This window comes from Temnothorax americanus, unplaced genomic scaffold, assembly GCF_048541705.1.
Source record: "Temnothorax americanus isolate GAGA-0224 unplaced genomic scaffold, ASM4854170v1 Scaffold4, whole genome shotgun sequence".
In the NCBI taxonomy this organism is placed as follows: Eukaryota; Metazoa; Arthropoda; class Insecta; order Hymenoptera; family Formicidae; genus Temnothorax; species Temnothorax americanus.
The window spans coordinates 4,917,853-4,937,002 of record NW_027509547.1 but is presented as its reverse complement, the minus strand read 5'-3'; the positions used below and the strand labels follow the sequence as shown (position 1 = coordinate 4,937,002).

Genomic DNA, 19,150 nt, shown 5'->3' with positions numbered 1-19,150 from the left:
CTCTGAATCTTGAAAAAATATATTATTGGGCATAAATCGATCTCTTATGTTAAATTTAACTGTGCTAATTAAGTGAATTTCTTTGCATTGCACGTTGTTATTAATTTGACAATTGGACAATAGAATATAGATGTGTAAACAATTGAGTTTTAGTGCATTTAATTTAGAAAGCTTGCATGAAATCGCTGAGTGATACACTGCAATTGAGATGCGGGCATATTTATAATGGAACAATTCAAAGGCAATTACAAAAGATTAAAATCTTATTGATGATATGGAAAACTGTTAAAATATAAATTATATCAATAAAATATTAAATATTATATCACTACGTATTTTGTTTAAGGAATTTATCATAATATATAGTATTAGTGTTAAAAAATAATTTGTACGCGAAAATGTGAGACAGCCAAAAAGAATAATTTTGTGAAGCTGTTCCTAATGTTGTAGAATCTATAAACTAATCGATTCACTGCTACTTGATTTTTGTTAATTATTTGAGTTTAAAATTTAACTGGAAAGTATCTTTTATAGGTGTTGTTATTAAGGAATTTTCGTATCTAATGATGTTATTTTAGTAAATAATCAGGAAGGTAATAATCGCAAAATGATTTTAAAGAATTTATTTAAGACTAAATAATCCCGCTTGTTTTCTGATATGTGCAATAACGTTGCTGAGAAGTTTTAATAAACGTGGTGTTAGTAGCACATGAAGTATGTTGTTTGAAAGGAAAAAGTGATCAAGCATTCTTATTCTGCAACTCCTAACGGGATCGTTATCATTGTATTGTCAGAGCGCGCAGCTTTTTTACCATATTTCATCTGCACACTATAACAATAACAATACTGTCGTTAAGAGTGACAGAATCAGGGCGATCAATTTTCTATTAACGTGAAGATAACAGAGTGTATACGAAAACATTTAAATGTTAATTATCACTGTTTCGATAATCTTGTTCAAGACTTGGCAGTGGGACACAATCGCGTATCGATTCGCGTTCTATTTAATGTGGAACTCTTGTGCGTACGACGTTGCACACTTCGAAAGAAAAGCATTCGGATTAATTAAATCACAAGAATGCAAAATGTGAGATGTTACAAAATTGATGCCAATGATGATTTATTTTTCAAGCAAAGAATAACAGTTTTGTATCGTTTTATGCCCAACTCTTTTATGACGCATACATTTCAAAGTTCTCGAAATTTTAATAATTTCTCTTTGCTTAATTCTTAATTAATATAGATATATATTCTATTAATTAAGCATTTATTTATGTTATTTTTAGAATAATCATGTCATAAATTCTACGTAATCGGGGATGATTAATATAAATTTTACGCACAATCACATATTACTTGTATTACAATTATTTATAAGGATAAAAATATTTGCTTGTCTCTAAATATTATAGAATAATATTTATTCTCTCTTTCTCTCTCTTTCTCTCTCTGTCTCTCTCTCTCTTTTCCCCCACCCACCGCCCACTTTTCTCGCGATAATTACTGTTCTAACAAGGTTATTATTTTAATGGATAATGATAATAAACATATATCACTTATAATTGACGATAATTTGTGCGCTGTTCCATTGCATTGATCATTTGTGCAAGAAATTTATACACTAATTTGAATAAAGCTAGACCAATGGAAAGCAAGCGGAAAGGATTTACCTCCGCACTATACATTATTAAGGGCGAACAGTTTAATCCTTCATTTAGCACAGTCAAAGCGACTTTAATTGCGCATTTTGTGGTTATAAGTCCACGAGTTGCTACTCGGTTATATGGTTCGACACATCCCTGATGATATTTACTTGTGACTCACTAAACTTTCTAGATTAAACGTGAATGCGGCAAAACTGACGAGTGGGATTCACGTTCGGTCTTGTTAGTATCTATTATCAGTATTATTATTCTATCGGGCGTAATAATTTTGCTAATATATTATTGTGCATTTCGTATTGCATAAACAAATTTATGTACTATTTATTAATGACTTAAAAACGTAATACTTATTAACTGTTAATATTCAAAAACGTTCGAATTGTGCTGTACAATATCTTGTAAATTATTCTGATGCGTTGTTCACTTGAACAAATTTTTATATTTTTTATATATTATTTATCTAAATTTATTAAATTGAAAATGTGAAGTTTACTTGTTTGTAAAAATTTTAACTGATAATTGACGGTAATGCTCACATAGAAGATTTTATTTATTACACGGCAGCTGAATATTTACTATTAATGGTGTATAAATTGTCGTCCTTTAGGATCTAAGGACATTTAAGCGACAAAAATTAATTAACTATCAAGCCACATACGCCAACGAACCGAAGGGTAAGGACACAGGGCTCAAAGTGCTTAAATAAATGAAGCTTGAGTGGCCGCTGTCAGAGTTGATTGGCCTAATGGTGCGACAGCTCGATTTTGAGGTCCAAAATCGGGATCGTAAGATATTTCCTGAAAAAATGTGAAATAAAAATATGAATGTGTATATGTGTACGATTATTAATTTTGAGTTAGTTTATTTCTGAGCATTGTATATTTTATAATATAATTTTACAAAGTAAATGTTATATTCAGTTTATAATGTAAAATGATAATTTTTCGAAACCTTTTTTATCTAATACATATATTATTACTCTTCTTTTTTTTGTAATTTTTTTGTTACGGAATATAATTAAATTTATAAAAATTATAAATTGTTTTAAAAAATTATTATTAAAAATCTTAAAAAGCATTTCGCATAACTAAATTTTTGAATAAATTATTGTTTTGTTAAATAAAATTGGAAAGTATATTTAGGGGTGAAAGTTGTTTATATCCTTAAATTGACAAATCGGTTATTTGCTATCGCTTTCTGTTATCATTTTATGACACTAATTAATAATTTTGAAATTATATATTGCGCGAATTAATGACAAAATGAAAGAGCCGTATAAGAGAATATTAAACGGTTTGTATATAGTGGTGAAACACGCTTATGCGAAATTATTTACCATCGAACGAAGGCATGTTTGATTAATGAAATTGATTTTATTGCGTGTTACAATGTAGTTTCGTTATTATGTTTCATCTTGCTTGTTCGTTATTCAACCATAAATAATACTTAAAAAATGTAGAATTATACACTATATGCTTTTCCACACATGCAAATTTTTTATCGTTCAAAAGTACAATGAACGCGATAAACAAATTTTTAAATAAAGTTGTAGATCAATGTACAATACATTGTACATATTATACAGTTATTGATTGTACGGTTTTTTAAAAATCTATTCAAAATGCAATGAATACATGTGCACATTTATCATTACAGAAGATTTAATAAAGGCTTCTAAAAATAAGATTTAAATAATTCTCTAAATATCATTGACAGTTAAGCTCCCATTGTTTCAACGCGTTTGTTTCATTAGTCCTTTTTGATTATTGTTATTTTATGGAACTGTGATACCTTTGTAACAATTAACAGAGTTAATCAAGGAACAAGTCACGTACGTAGTCGAGAGCTACTGCTCTTCAAGACAAAGGACGAAATTACTAAAGATACAGTGAATGCTGACAAGCCTGACTATCTTTTCAGAACATTATTTTGGAGAATTATCTAGCTGGTTGGTGAACAGATTTCCTTTCTTCTGAATTTTATCTTTTACTTGTTTAATGTTCGATATCTTTTTGAAGTAAAATGCATATAGGCATATAAGTAATTATTAGAATATGTCAATATTTCTTGTTAATAAAATTAATTAATATATTTTACTAGTTATATATAATCTTGATAGTTTTATAACAGAAATAATTGGATCTAATCTTATAATTTATAATATTTTAAAATCTTGCTAATAGAAAGAGATTTTGTATTTATTATGCTAGAAAAAAGGAAATTATACATTATTCTATTTGGAAATAAAATTTTTGGAAAATGGTTAAGAAAAAGAGCTCGCCTAAGAATAGTGGTTTTATATTCGCGTTACTTTTGTCGTAATAAATCACCTATCTTTGGCAACAACTGCGGTTAACGTTGTTAATTAATGATCTTCGTGTCAAGAGAAATACATGACAGGCTGATACAAAGGTTAGAGATAAATTATCCTTGATTGTGCAGTTTAGAAAAATAAATAGAAAATGGAAAGTGGAGAAAGAGAGAGAAAGAGAGAGCTCATTTAAGATTGATGTTTAACATTTATTGTATATTTATTGGATTTATTGTATAGTCGTCAATGATATTTGTATCATTGATCGATAAATTATATATAATTATTATGCGAAAGTACATAAAATTAAATACCGAGTAAAATATTATTGAGAAAGAACATGCCCAGTAAAAAATCTAGGTATCAAGAAAGAATTAATTTAAGCGGCTGCATTTTTTTTACATTATAATATGCGCCTTCGACAGAGAGGTGACAGAGAATTAATAATATTAATTGCTAGTCAACCAATCAATGAAACGTCAGCCGTAACTACTGACGACAACAAAGGGGATGGGATAAATAATAATGATTGAGCAACTGACGGCTGGAATAATTTTCCCCAGAGTCACAAAGCCGCGCTCGCGGCACAAAGGTCTGGCAGGAATTTTGAAAAATGTGTAAAAGTGTTGCATGTTGGTGCTTATTATTCGCGTAAAAACCAACAAACAAGACCATTACACCGACCGGGTTAAAGGGAAAATGTGAAATTGTATTTCAAACGCAAAAATGTAGCACTGTTAAAAGTCTCGTTTTATGATTACTCATGCACCTTCCGTAGGGATGACTGATTCGCACAGTCAGTTTGAGCCTATAATAGCAAACCTACAGACCCGAGTTCAATACACTGCAGACACTTACATACATGTACTCATTATACATACATACATATTTTTATGTGAGCGATAGTATAACAATAAACATTTAACAAACAGTGAAAGCAAGATACAATCTAATTTAAAAATAATAAGAAGCCAGACGTAATCTTTAATGATAAAAATAAGAACAAAGTCTCATATATTTGGTAAATAGAGCAGAATAGCGAAAACTCACTTTTTTTAGATATTTTTTTTATTAAAAAAGAAAAATTTCTCGCTAAACATCTATTTAGGTATTATCATAATTTTTATTGATCCAAAACAATTTCATGCATGGAACGTAATGTTCAGTTAAATTTCTCAATGTTCTCTACGAATGTTTCTCTACGAATATTTACTTGATTTATTCGATGGAAAGAGAAAAGGAAGTTTGATATAAAAAGTAATGGTAACATTTTTATATCTATGGTATCTTATACCATCTTAAATGGTATATCGCGTGATACGTGTTATAAGAAATACGAGTCTGATCTGCGACGTCTTATCTATTGCGTCATCCGAGAGAAGTGACATCCGCGATCTCTATAAGGGATCTCTTAGATCCAAGGTTACATTGCAGTGATTGCTCCAGTCCTTATCGTTATGGTAAAAAAAGTAGTCGTTAATTAAACCCAGGTGCATGGTTCCTTGTTGTCAGATCTAACGATCCCTTGTCGTCGGTAGTTAGCGTAAATGTGTTGATAGACAAAGTTGATTAAATTAATCATGCCATAACGCAATTTCAGAGTTGAATTTCATGCATCGTCGAGAGAGGTACAACATCGTTAATGCGTTTATACTCTATTGAGAGGTTTCGAAATACAAGTCATTTTTTGATGACTAACTTTTTGTTTGAAATTGAAAGAGTTGAGAGAGAGTAGGCAACGCGATTAGTATTACAAAGATAAAATTGACATCGGACTTTTGGTTTGATGGAAAAATATAGTAAATGAAAGATCTAATTTTAACTCTCTGCGTAATAGATTTTTTCTATACTTTTATGCAAAATTTTAAGCTTTTATTAAACATGGAAAATGAGAGATATGACAATTTATGTTATAATATAAAAAGATATTTATGACCAAAAATACATATATATATTATAATAAAATGTTATTCATTTGTTTTTTTATTTGAAATATTGAGAAATAAATTTTTTTTATAGTATCAATGATGAAGATTATATGCCAGAGATTAAGTTATTGTTTCTTTTCTTGGTTAAAGCAATTTTTGAAGTATATTTAAATTTTAACAAGAGGAGGATAAAGCTTTTAAAGTGGTGTAATCACTACGTTCTTTACAATACTTTGTATTGTAAAAAAATGGCAAAGTTTAGTTTTGATTATAATTTTTTTTAAATATTATGTATCTTCGAGATTACAGAAAATATAATATTAATTATAAGTAGCTGCGAAAGAGTATCTTCCAGTTTAGCTTGACTGTTAAAGCTTTCATATGTCATTTGAAGCGATATAGTAGAGAAAGGGATTAATATATTAAATCCGGTGATATATGTAATCTTTAAAATACGCGTTTTCATATGTGCAAACGCATCGTAATGTATAGCGTTAATATAGTGAGCTATTGATCGATATACCGGAATGGTTGCTGATATTGGGATCGATTCCAATGTGTCATTGAGAATAGATAGCAGTCCCTAAATGCGTGGACGTAAGAGAGTTACCCCTGTAATATTTGTATAGTAAATGGACGGTAGATATATATGTGAAATCTATTCAATAAGGGATCAATCAAAAAAAGATAAAGGAAATTTGAAGATTGTATGTGTTGATCTGCGATGTTTTTAAGCATCGCGAGTGCAAATAATCTGATAAGTAAACCTCCTTATTCACTGTTATTAGAACGGTTATTTTGATGCAAGGATTAAAGTTTGAATATTCGTTGCTTAAAAAAGATGAGAAAATGCAAGATTCGCGTCTCGAAGCTCGGTCGGCAGCGCTCGCCAAAGGGTTGAACCAACATTTATTCAGCTTTTATTTTTGTCACTTTCTGTACGCGGTTTATTGCTTCTTCGAACACTCCTGCTACTGACTGCTTTTGCATTTGTTCTTAGAAGTCGAAAGCCTGGGAATGAGGTTTCACCCGCAAGAATAATAAAGTAGTGATTTTACAGAGGGATGGAATATTCGTAGCAAACTCTCGGTATACTTATATAATGATAAAAAATAATCAATGAAGAATATCTGTTTTTCAAAAATAAATGAAGCAAAATCCTAAAGCGAATTTGTATAAAATGATGCATAAATTGCGAAAAACTTTTGTTTTTGGTTCGTTGATATTTTATTTGCTTCCATTTTTATCTCATTTATATTTATTTTTAAAACTTTGATGTTACTTAAAATTATAAAACACCATTGGTCTATATTTTTATTACCATTCAAATTTTAGGTGCATTTTTATGTGTGTGTTACATTTCTAAATATATTTTTTTTACAATTTAATTTTTTATCTTTTGATATATTACTTATTATATTGCGCTCTGCGTGAGAATCAAATACCTATTACATTTTTAGTCGTGCGTTAAATATTTTATGTACATAAATTTCGCCAGATACAAAGCACTGAATGACGAAAGATTCATATAAATTTTACAAAGTAATTCATAAATTTTAGTGAATTTAATTAATAAAACGCGTATCATTCATATGATCGCTGTATCGTTCGATGTAACCAATATTTCTATTGTTAAATTTAAACTTAAAATATTTCATAAAATAATAAATTTAATTTTCCAGGAATTGTTTTATAAAATAAAACTTCAATGTTTAAAGAGCATGAATAAATATTATTTAAATAAATAAATTCAATACTTTTTTGTAATGCTTAAGTAATTATTATATATATATATATATATATATATATATATATATATAAATGTATGTTGAAATTTCGGAAACAGTATATAATAAAGATATGTATTCGAATTTCGTGCCTCTGTAATGATTATTATATTACGGAACTAATTATCGTAACGTGGTAATTATTAAACCTCAACAATAATGCCACTGTAGCACCTGCACGCTTGAGCGAGCTAACGACGTGAACGCGAAGAATGCATCTGCGGTATCATCTCATGTAGCAACGCAAACATAAGTATTTATTGCTGTTGCTTATATTGTCGTTGCAGCGCTGACGATGCATTTCGCGCTGGTGACCGTGCAGTTTAAAATATGTACAGCATTTTTCTGCAGTCACAAATATATCAGTAAAGGGTTTTCACGGCATATTATCACAGGATTACTGTGGGTATTACAGAACGAACATTAACATAAATAGATATATATAGTGAAAATAAGAATTGATTAATCTAATAGCCATAAGTGAAATGGTGTTTTAATATTCGAGTAAATTGAAATACCCACTTATAAAAAATATTATAAAATATATTTAAAAAATAATTGTCAAGATTATATTGTTCTTATTTTTGTTTGCATTAGATATTTTACATTCATTGTTGTAAATAATAACATTATCTTTATTTGCAATTAATAAGTTGATAAATTAATCCTTTATCAGATTCACTAAAATATTCAGCATTCCAAAATTAATGCGAGCATAATCGAGGGTAAAATCATTAATAACGAAAGTTAATGGCTTTAGAGATAAAAGCTCGCATTATTTGAGTTACCTTCGCGACGTATTATTTCTGAAAAATCGTACGAGGAAAGTTTCTCTTTGCAGGATTATGAATTTTCACATTTAAGTAGATAAATGAGCTGGGCGGGTGATTCTATTGCTTCGCGTTTAAGGAGAAGGTCGGGAGACAGAAGTATTACTAGTGGAAGGTAATTGCATATAACGTCGATCAAGTCTGTACTGTCTGTAGATGGCAAATAATATCTGCAATTTCGCGGCATAACTTACGTACGTTTGCTAGGAAGATATGGTTTTGATCTCGTCTTTGTTCTGCGTGACAAGACTATTATATCTTGCTAGGAAAGATCTGTAAACCCCAAAGCACCTGTATCATGTAAAAAACTGTAAAAAACGAATTGGGATGAGAGTACAGAATAAATATGAGATTGGTAGAAAATCTCCATTTGGTTCAACTGTATACAACTGTATACAATTCTTTTACTAGTCTTGACAGGCATAATACAAAAAGTATAAATGGCCATTGAAAAGATTAAAAAACTAAGATTGTCAGAAATGTTTCATAATGCAAAGATTAAGTGATACAATAAAAATTATTAAATGTATTTGACAATTTAACAGTTTATTTATCACGATAGAATAAATAGATATTACAAAATCATTAAACAATAATGCGTATTTATTTAAAAATTATTATAATATTGTTAAAAATTATAAGTATTAATTTTAATATACCTATTTGTTGTAAAAACTGTTTATAATTAGAAAGTAATTATTTTTTAATTTTTAAAATATCGATGATTTTGTTTATTTCTTTAACGTATTTTTGACTTGATTTCACGTTTATTCTTTGTTTGCATGTTTTTTTATTACATTTTTTTTAGATATGGATGATACATGTATTTTTAACATTGTTCTTGGGGATTATCACAAACTGTCTTTTTAATATATAATTACCAGTACAATATAGTTATTCTTTACACGATTGTGTACTCGAACTGGCACGTGTGTTTTTATCATGATTGATGAAGGTGTAAAATAAATCATTGGGCTTGTAACAGGATAGCAGTATAAAAATTCGTATAAGCAATTTGCGTTTTTTTCCACAGCTGCTTAAAAAGTGTCGTATCGATCCTGTAGCCGTGTAGCGCTTTAATATATTGCGTCACCGCGCACATATCGGAGTCCATAGAATTTATGATATAATTTATAGATAAATATATCTAGTTGCAACATAAAAAACAGACATTTAGCTGTGATCAACGTGACACTTGATGGAAAAATAGAGAAGTATAATGTAATAAAGTATACTGCTTTGTTTCTTAAATTTGAAAGTTCTTTTTGCATAAACGATGCATTCAAAATACATAAAAAATATTTTTAATTAGTTGATTTGTGTCAGTAAAACTACCTCGCGAACATTATTACTGCATATTAGCCCATATTTCAAAAGACTTTGGACCTATTTCCAATATGGAGCACTTTATCATCGTGCTCAAACGTTCGTGTGTTTGCTCATTGGTCAAACGCGAAAATCGAACCGACCTTCAGTGGCTTGAAAGTTGTAAAAATCAAACTACAAACGAGTGCTACAGCGTCGAAAAGGAAACGGAGTTAATAGGATAAACATCGAGAGGTTGGGTGCGGCAGGATGCAGAAGGATGATATTTGCATTTTCTACCGCTTTTTTCGCACCGGCCGTTGCACTCGCTATACCTGCATGGCTTTGACGCGACGTCGTGACCTTTCTTGTCGGATAAATACAGTGATTTATTTGAAAATGTAAAAATATAGAGTTGTGAGTTTTTTTACCGCGAATTTTGTTTAAAGACGCTGCGCGCTGTCTGGATATTGCCACGCAATCTTTTCAACGATGGAAGAGATAGGTGGCCCGGGTAATCTTGTGGCTTCGGGGTATGAAGTCTTTATTGTGTTCAAAATTGAGTGGGTTTTCTTTTTTTGTAATGTTATCTTTTGTAATTTTATTTTTTTTCTTTTTATGGGTGGTTTTTATGCATGAATTTTAAGGCATTTCTTTTTTAATGGTAATCTCGAGAATATTTCAGGGCCATTTTTAGTAATTTCACCTGACATGTTTTTATTAAAATGATAATATATGTTCAGTTATTATATTTCAAAGTTAAGTTGTGAACAAACAAAGAAAAGAAAGCTGACACGATACAATAAGTAGAAATTTAGAGCATTATGAAAGTTTCCATGCATATCTTTTCTGCACACGTCGTCCGAAATATAATGGAAGACGCGTGACTGCTGGGAACATAAAGGAATATTTTACATCTTTAATGACCAAGGATGGTACTTGATGCATGCAAGATTACATGATAGATGGCTATTTTTTTTTCTCTTTTTTTTGTTAGATGACCCGCATCTCTGAATCAATGTCTCTCCTCTTTTGTAAGCATTCGACACAAGCGTATATGACATTCAATTTTATTCGATGTCCACAGAGAAATTGAGAAGTGAAGTTTTTATTGGATTAAAAAATATTTGTATATGTGTGTGTAAGATATTTCTTAATTAAACAACAGCGAGGAATATAAATGATATTCGTAGAATGTAATTTAAGTAACATTTGGTCAGTTTTATGCATATATAAAAATGGTAATTATATTTTTCTATAAAATTATTGATCTTTTAATTAAAAACTTGTTAGTGAATCACTCATTTCTCTCTCTCTTTCTCTCTCTCTCTCTCTCTTTCTCTAAATTATTTAATTTTACTTCTAAACTCAAAGTTTTTACATCTATAAGAGTAATCGAGAGATATTATTATTTCTTTCATACATACACACATCGAAGATATATTATTTGTCAAAATGATATATATAGAAACATTTATATATATATTTTTGTAACTTGTGTTTTTTTCCTATATATGCGAACTAGTCGTATTATTACATTGACTGCGAGTAACGACTATTGAAATATTGATTTAACATTTGTACCCTTGTCGTTTTTCGGCTATTCGGAAGAACTTGTCGACTGCAGCATGTCCATTACTGATAGAATGAAAAAATCCCAGCATGTACATTTGATTGCGCGATAAAGGGATCAGTATCACCGAGACCACGCATTGGAACAATAGTTGGCCTGCCAGTGCTAACTCGGAGATTAATTAAATGACCAGAATATATAGCAATAACCGCGTGGTGTGACGCTGACGAGAAATGGTTTATAATGTTTTTAGGGCATGGACATGATGAATGGTCGGAAAGGGTTTGAGTCCTAATTTGTTCGGTTTAACGCTGATTAGTCGCGAGACAGATGTGACGAAATACTGGAGATATATGTCCACATTTATCCATCTCGCTAAACGAAATAAAAACAGCACGCGCTGCGCGGTATTTGAAATTAAAACTGAACGAGATGTGCAAGAGTTAAATTTAATAAACATATCTGCAATTTAATTTTGATTGTAAATGAAATGAGTTTACAGGGTGTTTCGTCTTAACACACCGGAAAATCCGATTTTCCGATGCGTTCAAATAAACAGGTTCGTTTAATGCGAGAGCGCTTCTATCTCTGCATCATATTCTATTTAAATTGGAAATTACGTTGCTAATTGTAAGCGCAGCACGTTTTTCGATTTTTTATTCCAGTCGATAATCACTTTTGCATGAATTATCATTACCAGTTTTGCATCTACTTTACTTTGCAAGTGAGATAAGTGCGGCAGATAAGTTCTTCAATTTTTAACAAATAATTGCAACTTTATGGTTGCAATATTTACAAATATGTAAATGAATTTTTCATAAAACTATGAAACATAAAGATTTGCGTTATAATTGATTAAAACCAAGAAAAGTAATATTTAAGTATAAATTTAAAATAAATTATTTGCTTATTAGCAAGCTCTTAATTTTAAATAGTATATTATGAATTTTATTACAAAACGATACCGGATACATATCTATAATAAGATTATCCAAACATTTCCAATTAAAAAGGAGATCGAGCTACAAAACGGACGTACTTATTGTTTTCAGGTTTAGGTTACTAGAAGGGGAATCAGATCTCTCCCTCCATCACGAATTTATCCGCGAGATGTTTTTAACGAAACCCACTTACGCGGATCCCATTAATTTTTATCAGGTAGTATCGATCAATTAATACTGATTAGCCATGTACCGTAATCCCAGAGTTACCTCAGCCTTATCATGAGCTTTCGTTCTTTATTTTTTTTCCTGTCTACCTCTCAGCTTTTTTTATTTTAACCTGAGCTACTTGCGTCCAAGGGCTCGCGAGTATGAGTCCACAGGGAGCTCCATTTTCTTGTCTCCTGCTTTCTATCATTTTTTCTCTCTTTTCTCTTGTGGGTGTAACCAGTAATCCGCCATCGCGGATTATCCTTTTCAGAAATTTGTGCGTATTAGCTCTGTTATTTTTTTTTATTTTCCAAGCCGTGTGCAGGATTTCTCGTAAATATTTCGTATTTTCGTCGTTTTTTGTAAATGTTGAACTCTGATGTTGAATTACAGTTTTCTTCGGTACGATGGATGTGATGTATTCAGTGTGCTTGTAAATTCATTGCGTTAGTAGACGTGTAGAATTATGAGAAATTGCTGAAAATAAATTTGCTCTAAAGAATCAAAGCTAATAAAAATAAGTTTGAAGATGACGGAGAGAATATGCACAATTTTATTATACAAATATTCGGTGAAGAAGACTTTAGAGATTGACAGTTTTTATATAAAAAATGTTTATTATTTATAAAAATAATTTTGAACTAATAAGCTAAAAAAATTTATTTAATATAATGTGACAGTAGGATGTTTTGCCACATGCATTGTAAAGTTATTTTACATCGCAGATTTATGTCTCGTCAAATTTTAAGAGGCGCTGAATAAAACTTTGCCCGAATAACTGCGAACAATGTCAAAATAACTTCCACAACACGCCTCTGAAGCAATTGCTGACGCTGGGAGAAAGCCTTTTTTTCTCCCGCATAAGTGGCGTTAACAATTTTTGTTAAACCCGACACCGCGCAAACGAGTAGGATTTCACGGTTTCACGAACTAGGCCTACCACGGTTGGATAACGCTTTTAAAAAATTTCCGTCGAAGTCCAATATTTCAGGTACATAACAGCGTTCCTCAGAAAAATTTCCATTATAATGTAATCAAGCGTATAATAAATTCTGTAACAATGTTGCGTTGTGGTTTATGAACTTTAAATTTTGATCTCTCGATCTTGCACTGCAAGGCTCGTCAATGAAAGTATAGAGAAAAGTTGCATCGAGATTATGCCCTAGATAAAGTGTAAAGCAAATAATAGCGTGATTATCATTCAAAGTTATATTTCTACAAAAATGTATGTATCTCTGGAATCTGTAAATTTGTAAATATGCCTGTGTATTCTAATTTTTCGGTACTATAATATTTGCTTTAAGCTCTGTTAGTTTTAGACTAATCCACATGGCCACGATGTAATAAATCGTGGATTTAAACAGTATATTTTAATAACACTTAGGCTTTAGGCTTCGTGTAACGTGGAAAGATATCGTATGTTTCACGATGCCGCAATAGTATATTTTAATTGCATATAAGTATGCAAGTTTGGAGTATCTACATATATTTATTGAAGCGCAATTTGCAGAAATATAAAATTTTACAAGTTTTTTTATAAACTTCTTTTTATTGATGAACGTAACGTAAATTTAGTTTGTTATAAAAAATAAGTTATTTACTGTACATTAATTTTAATTTCTACCAATAGCTGTGGTAGTTATTAGTAAAGGAATGCTTACACACTACTATAAAAGTTCATTATTTTATATGAAGTAGTATATTGTATATTACAGATTCAGATAATTTTACTTTAATAAAAAGATCTATTCTATTTGCGCTGAGCAGTTGCAATAAGAAATTTTCTTTTGTTATCCTTGAAATTTTCGTTGTCTCTAACTATTCTTACGCAATTACTCACAAAAGTTTTCGCAGTACTTTATGAGATAAGCTTCGGAAGTTTGACATACCGGACTTTATAGAGCGCGTTGCAAAAACAATTTTTCATTTTTTATTTTTCTCCTGTTGACCTCGAAAAAAATAGGAAGATTAGGAGCGATTAGTTATTGTCATTAAACGTTGCGATATGTTTTTATGACAATATTTAAAGTTTCCTCGGTCACCGCGACGGTAATAAGTAAAACTGAGGTCTGTTATATAAATCGGTTTTACCTGATGTTTTTAGTCAAACGTTTGTAAGAAAATTACTGCAAATATATAGGTGCTTCAGACCTTTTACGTTATTTTATTAAAACATGTATGTATTAAGTGCGTATTTTTGGAAATCTAAAACCATTATTGCTTCAAATGTCAGGACATGTTCTATATTTGAATCTTTGAATTCTTAATTATCTCTCGAATTATTTAGTGTTCTAAATTATTAAAATATTCTGCAGTATAACGAACCTTGACACCTTCTATCTATTTTCTTCCACGTTTATTTTTTATTTCTCTCTGAAACCTTATTGTACGTAGCGCAATTTGATTCATATTGTTACCTCAATATGATTAATAAAGTTCTATTACAGCAATTAATTTTCGCAATCAATGACTTTCGATGTCTGCAAATTTTGTTTCCATTTCTTGTTTTAGGTATTTTGAGATTAAACTTACATCGGGATTTTACGAATGTCGAAAGGGATTTTACGGAATATATGTGGACATTGTACGCGCGAAAATTTATTTTTCTCCCGACGCGGTAGATTTATTGGCTATCGTGATATATCGTGGTATTAAGAACATTTTAATCATGAGGCGACTAAGCTCTTATCTTTTTCTCATTCTATCCTAACGGGCGACATTTAATTGCTATGTCTTCGATTTTTTTTTATCAAGAAAAATGAATCATCAGTTAAATCTGAAACAGTGATAAGTGATAAATTATTATTTTTAAAGCAAATTCTTTCTAAAAGATGATAAAGAGACTAAAGAAAAAAATAACTTAGGCGTTAGCTCTGTATGACGTAAAAGGATATTGTATATGTTTCATATTTCTGCTGTAGATATACTACCCGTGCAGGAAGCACAATAAAGACAGGATAGATATATCAATTATTTTTCGTACAACATTATATAAAGCAAACTGAATTACGCGCAAAGCTCTCACGAATACCGTCCTCTGCGATCGTTCGTCGCCGCGGTAAATGCTTTAATCGGCTTTCAACGTGTTACCGCCCAGCGATTTCGCAACCACGCTGAGCAAATATCCGAACACTTTAATGCGCTAGCCGAGGTTAAATGAAACGAGTGAAGTTACCAATAATCAATAACCCGCACGCACTTGGCGACACCATGGCAAGAATCAGTTCCGTTCCGCTTACTATAAGTTAACCGTCATGTTTCTGACGAGTTCGAATAATAAAGAAAAAGAACGAGAATAATAAAGGAGTTTTTTTTTCATCATATCCCTCACGATACTTTTAGAGCGAATGCAGTATAAGAGAAGGACATAAGCAGGACAGAGGGAATTGTATACGTTATACAATACCTTGTATACAAAGAGCCGCGAGTGAGGTTTACGATTGCAAAATCTCATTTTTCAAATAATCAGCTTTGCTCTTTCGTTTTCCAACATACATTATCACATTATTATACCACTCTGACTTTCTTTCAGTTTTCATTAATCCATCTTGTTTTAATTTTTTTATGTAGGTTATTTATTTTAAAATAAATATTAGATATTATCTGAATTTGAAGATCTGAAGTTTTTTTAATTATATTGTTATGAATAAAAGCTTTACATTAAAGAAGAAACACTTTCTGATTTTTTCCGATAATGTCCGATAACTCTTCTATTGCTCTTACTGAGAAATCAATAAATTAAGATTTCAAGACTTCAAAATTATAGATACTTCTTTCTCTGTATTTCTTTCTTATATTTCCAAATTATAGTTGTTCATAAAAAAAAATTACAGAATTATTTGTGTTGCATGATTATATTAGCCTGCGCTAAGAATATTCTGTACATATTTCCTTCTTCTTTCACACATATATACACGTGAATTACGAAATGACATAAGTTGTTCGTGTTAGTTTGCAGAAGTGCGATTTAACATTTGCAACTTGATCATCTTGAATAGCAGGTCGAGATTTCTTATCCATAATCTTCTCATATAGCATTTATCTTTTTAAGTAACTCCGAATAATGGGAAAGTTCGTTATTTTTCGTACTTGATAACAGTTGAAACTGTTTCTTTTCACGGTAACTTTTGATATGTTGGATTGTAAGTTTGTTGAAGTTGATAAATTAAAATCTACCATCAGCAGTAATAATGTGTATGCCCTAATACGTTTGTTACAATTTTGACCAAAAAATTTTTTGTTTTTGTTAAAATGCGTCTGACGGTATAAAGCTAAAATTTTGTGATGAAAATTTCAGGTAATTTAAAAAATTATTTTTTTGTTTTAAAATTTAATTATTTTTCTCTATTTTACTTTTAATTAAATATATAATTTTACACTTAAATAATTTATAAATTTAATACTTAAAATTTACTTACAAAATGTGCATACGTGGTAGAAAACAAAAACATTTTTTAATTATTTTATATTTTTTTAAACAAAAAATAATAATCTCTTGAAAGCTTGCGAATCTTCATTCATTTATTCCACTTTGGATGTATAAAATATTCAATTTTGCTCAATAAAATATTATTATAAATTTTATAATATAAATTTTTTTGTATTAACATTTTGTTGGATAATATGTTCTACAAGTGACTATTACGAATCGTGTATCTCTTACATGCAAATTACACTACATCCGTCGCGAGCGCTTCGCATCGCGTACTCAAAGACGGCAGAAATTTTCCAGCTTTCTCCGTTAACTCGCGCGGCATGTGTATAAGGTTTCGTAACTGCAACCGACAAAGTTCCTGAGTATTAAGAGTATGCGGCTCAAGAATGCGTTGGCGTATTCGTTGCGGTGTTACACGCGGTAGTCCAGCTTTCTTACAAGCACGGCGTTCGTGACGCGGAATGCACGAGAATATCGTCGTAAATCTGCGAAACTACAGACCGTAGCATAGGACTCGAATAAACGGCAGGAACAATATATCTGGGCGAATGTCGCGCTGCGTCACCTCCTTCATCCACTTATGTATATTCGGCGGCCCGAGGAAAGCAAACATTTCGCGTGAACAGTCCACGGAACAAACGGAAATTAAATTTATTTAACGATTCTCGGAATCTGCGGTCGACCCGGATATAACTCTGAGTTTAACTTTCCGGTCTATTTCTCTGTGTTGTGTATTTGTTACATCGAACGAGAATCAACTTCGATGTAGGTAATTTATTTCTATTAATTTCATTTCTCCATTTCTAGAGAGCACAAATATTTCTTGTGGTTCAACCATCTCGCAATTTGCGCGTATACATATAGAATACAAATGACGGGAAAAATAGAAGGGAATAGCTTTCAGGTTCATTGTATCTGCTCGTGTTTTTCGTTTGTGTTTTCAGAAAACACAATATTCTATATATTATTTTTATCACGTTTTATAACAATTTATTTTGTTATGGAATTAGAAATAGAAAAGCAAATGTTATTGCTTTGGAAGGGAAAATAACGCTGTAGCGAAGTCAATGTTTGCCCGCGAGTGTTATCAATTTCGGGCGTCAATCTCACGCAATCCATCTCCGGTTAATTAACAGGTTATTAGCGCCGTCATGAAACTTCGTGTGTCAATTAAATTTCAGATGCAAACATATCTCTATCGGAAATAGAAGTTAATATTAGTATACACAGAAAACACCAAAATAATGCATTTTTCTATTGCATACATAACTTTTTAAAATTCAAGTATGATCTTTTTTTATTAGAAACTTGATGAATAAAATCTCTTAGGAATTTCTAAATATTCTTTTGTTTAATGTTTTAATAATTCTTTTCTCTTTCTCTTTTTCTCTGTCTCGGAGAAATTATATTATAGATTATAGATATATTTAAATTACATTTAACTCTGGGGTTATATTTATTTATATTTCTGTTTATGTAGATTTATGGATCTTATAAATAGAAAAATGCGCATTATTTTATATGCATAGGAATATTTCTCGGGTTATAATCTTTAAAAAGAGAAATGAAGAAAAATTTAGCCGCACGAGTGAATGAGCGAAAAAGAAATAATAAGTAGAAAGAAAAATCTTGTATTTCTTATATAGGTACTAATTATTTAAATCTCAAATACTTAAGTGATAAACTTAATAACGATAACAATAACGGATAAATTGCAGTCACGGTTGTAATATCCATAGCATTGTCATAAAGGTATGACAATGCAAGCAGAAGATCAATTGCGATATTTACATGAAATAACACCAAACCTGCAATCTTTAATACATCGCATCGTTGGCAGCCGGATATCAAAGGTTCGAAACGAGATTTCCATTTGGGAGAGCTAAACGGAAATTGGACATGCGTGAATACACGTGGCTGCCAGCTAGAAACTCGCCTTAAGCTTAATGCGAAAATATCGATGCGGAACATATCGAGTGGCCGAGCAAAGCCTGACCGAGAATGCATTTGCTCTACTAGGTGCATGACGTAGCGTGAAGGGACGAGATAAGAAGTATGTTCTGACGTTTATCGTGAAGCACTTTATATTGTTGTATATATATATATATATATATATATATATATATAGGTATATACATATATATATATATATATATATATAATTTT

At 30.7% G+C, this 19,150-nt stretch overlaps 1 protein-coding gene across 5 annotated transcripts in view; it reads left to right on the top strand.

Annotated features, from left to right (window-relative positions):
• Positions 1–19,150, top strand: part of Nmdar2 (glutamate ionotropic receptor NMDA type subunit 2) — a 199,763-nt gene that overhangs the window by 35,891 nt on the left and 144,722 nt on the right. The gene's annotated exons all lie outside the window — the stretch shown is intronic.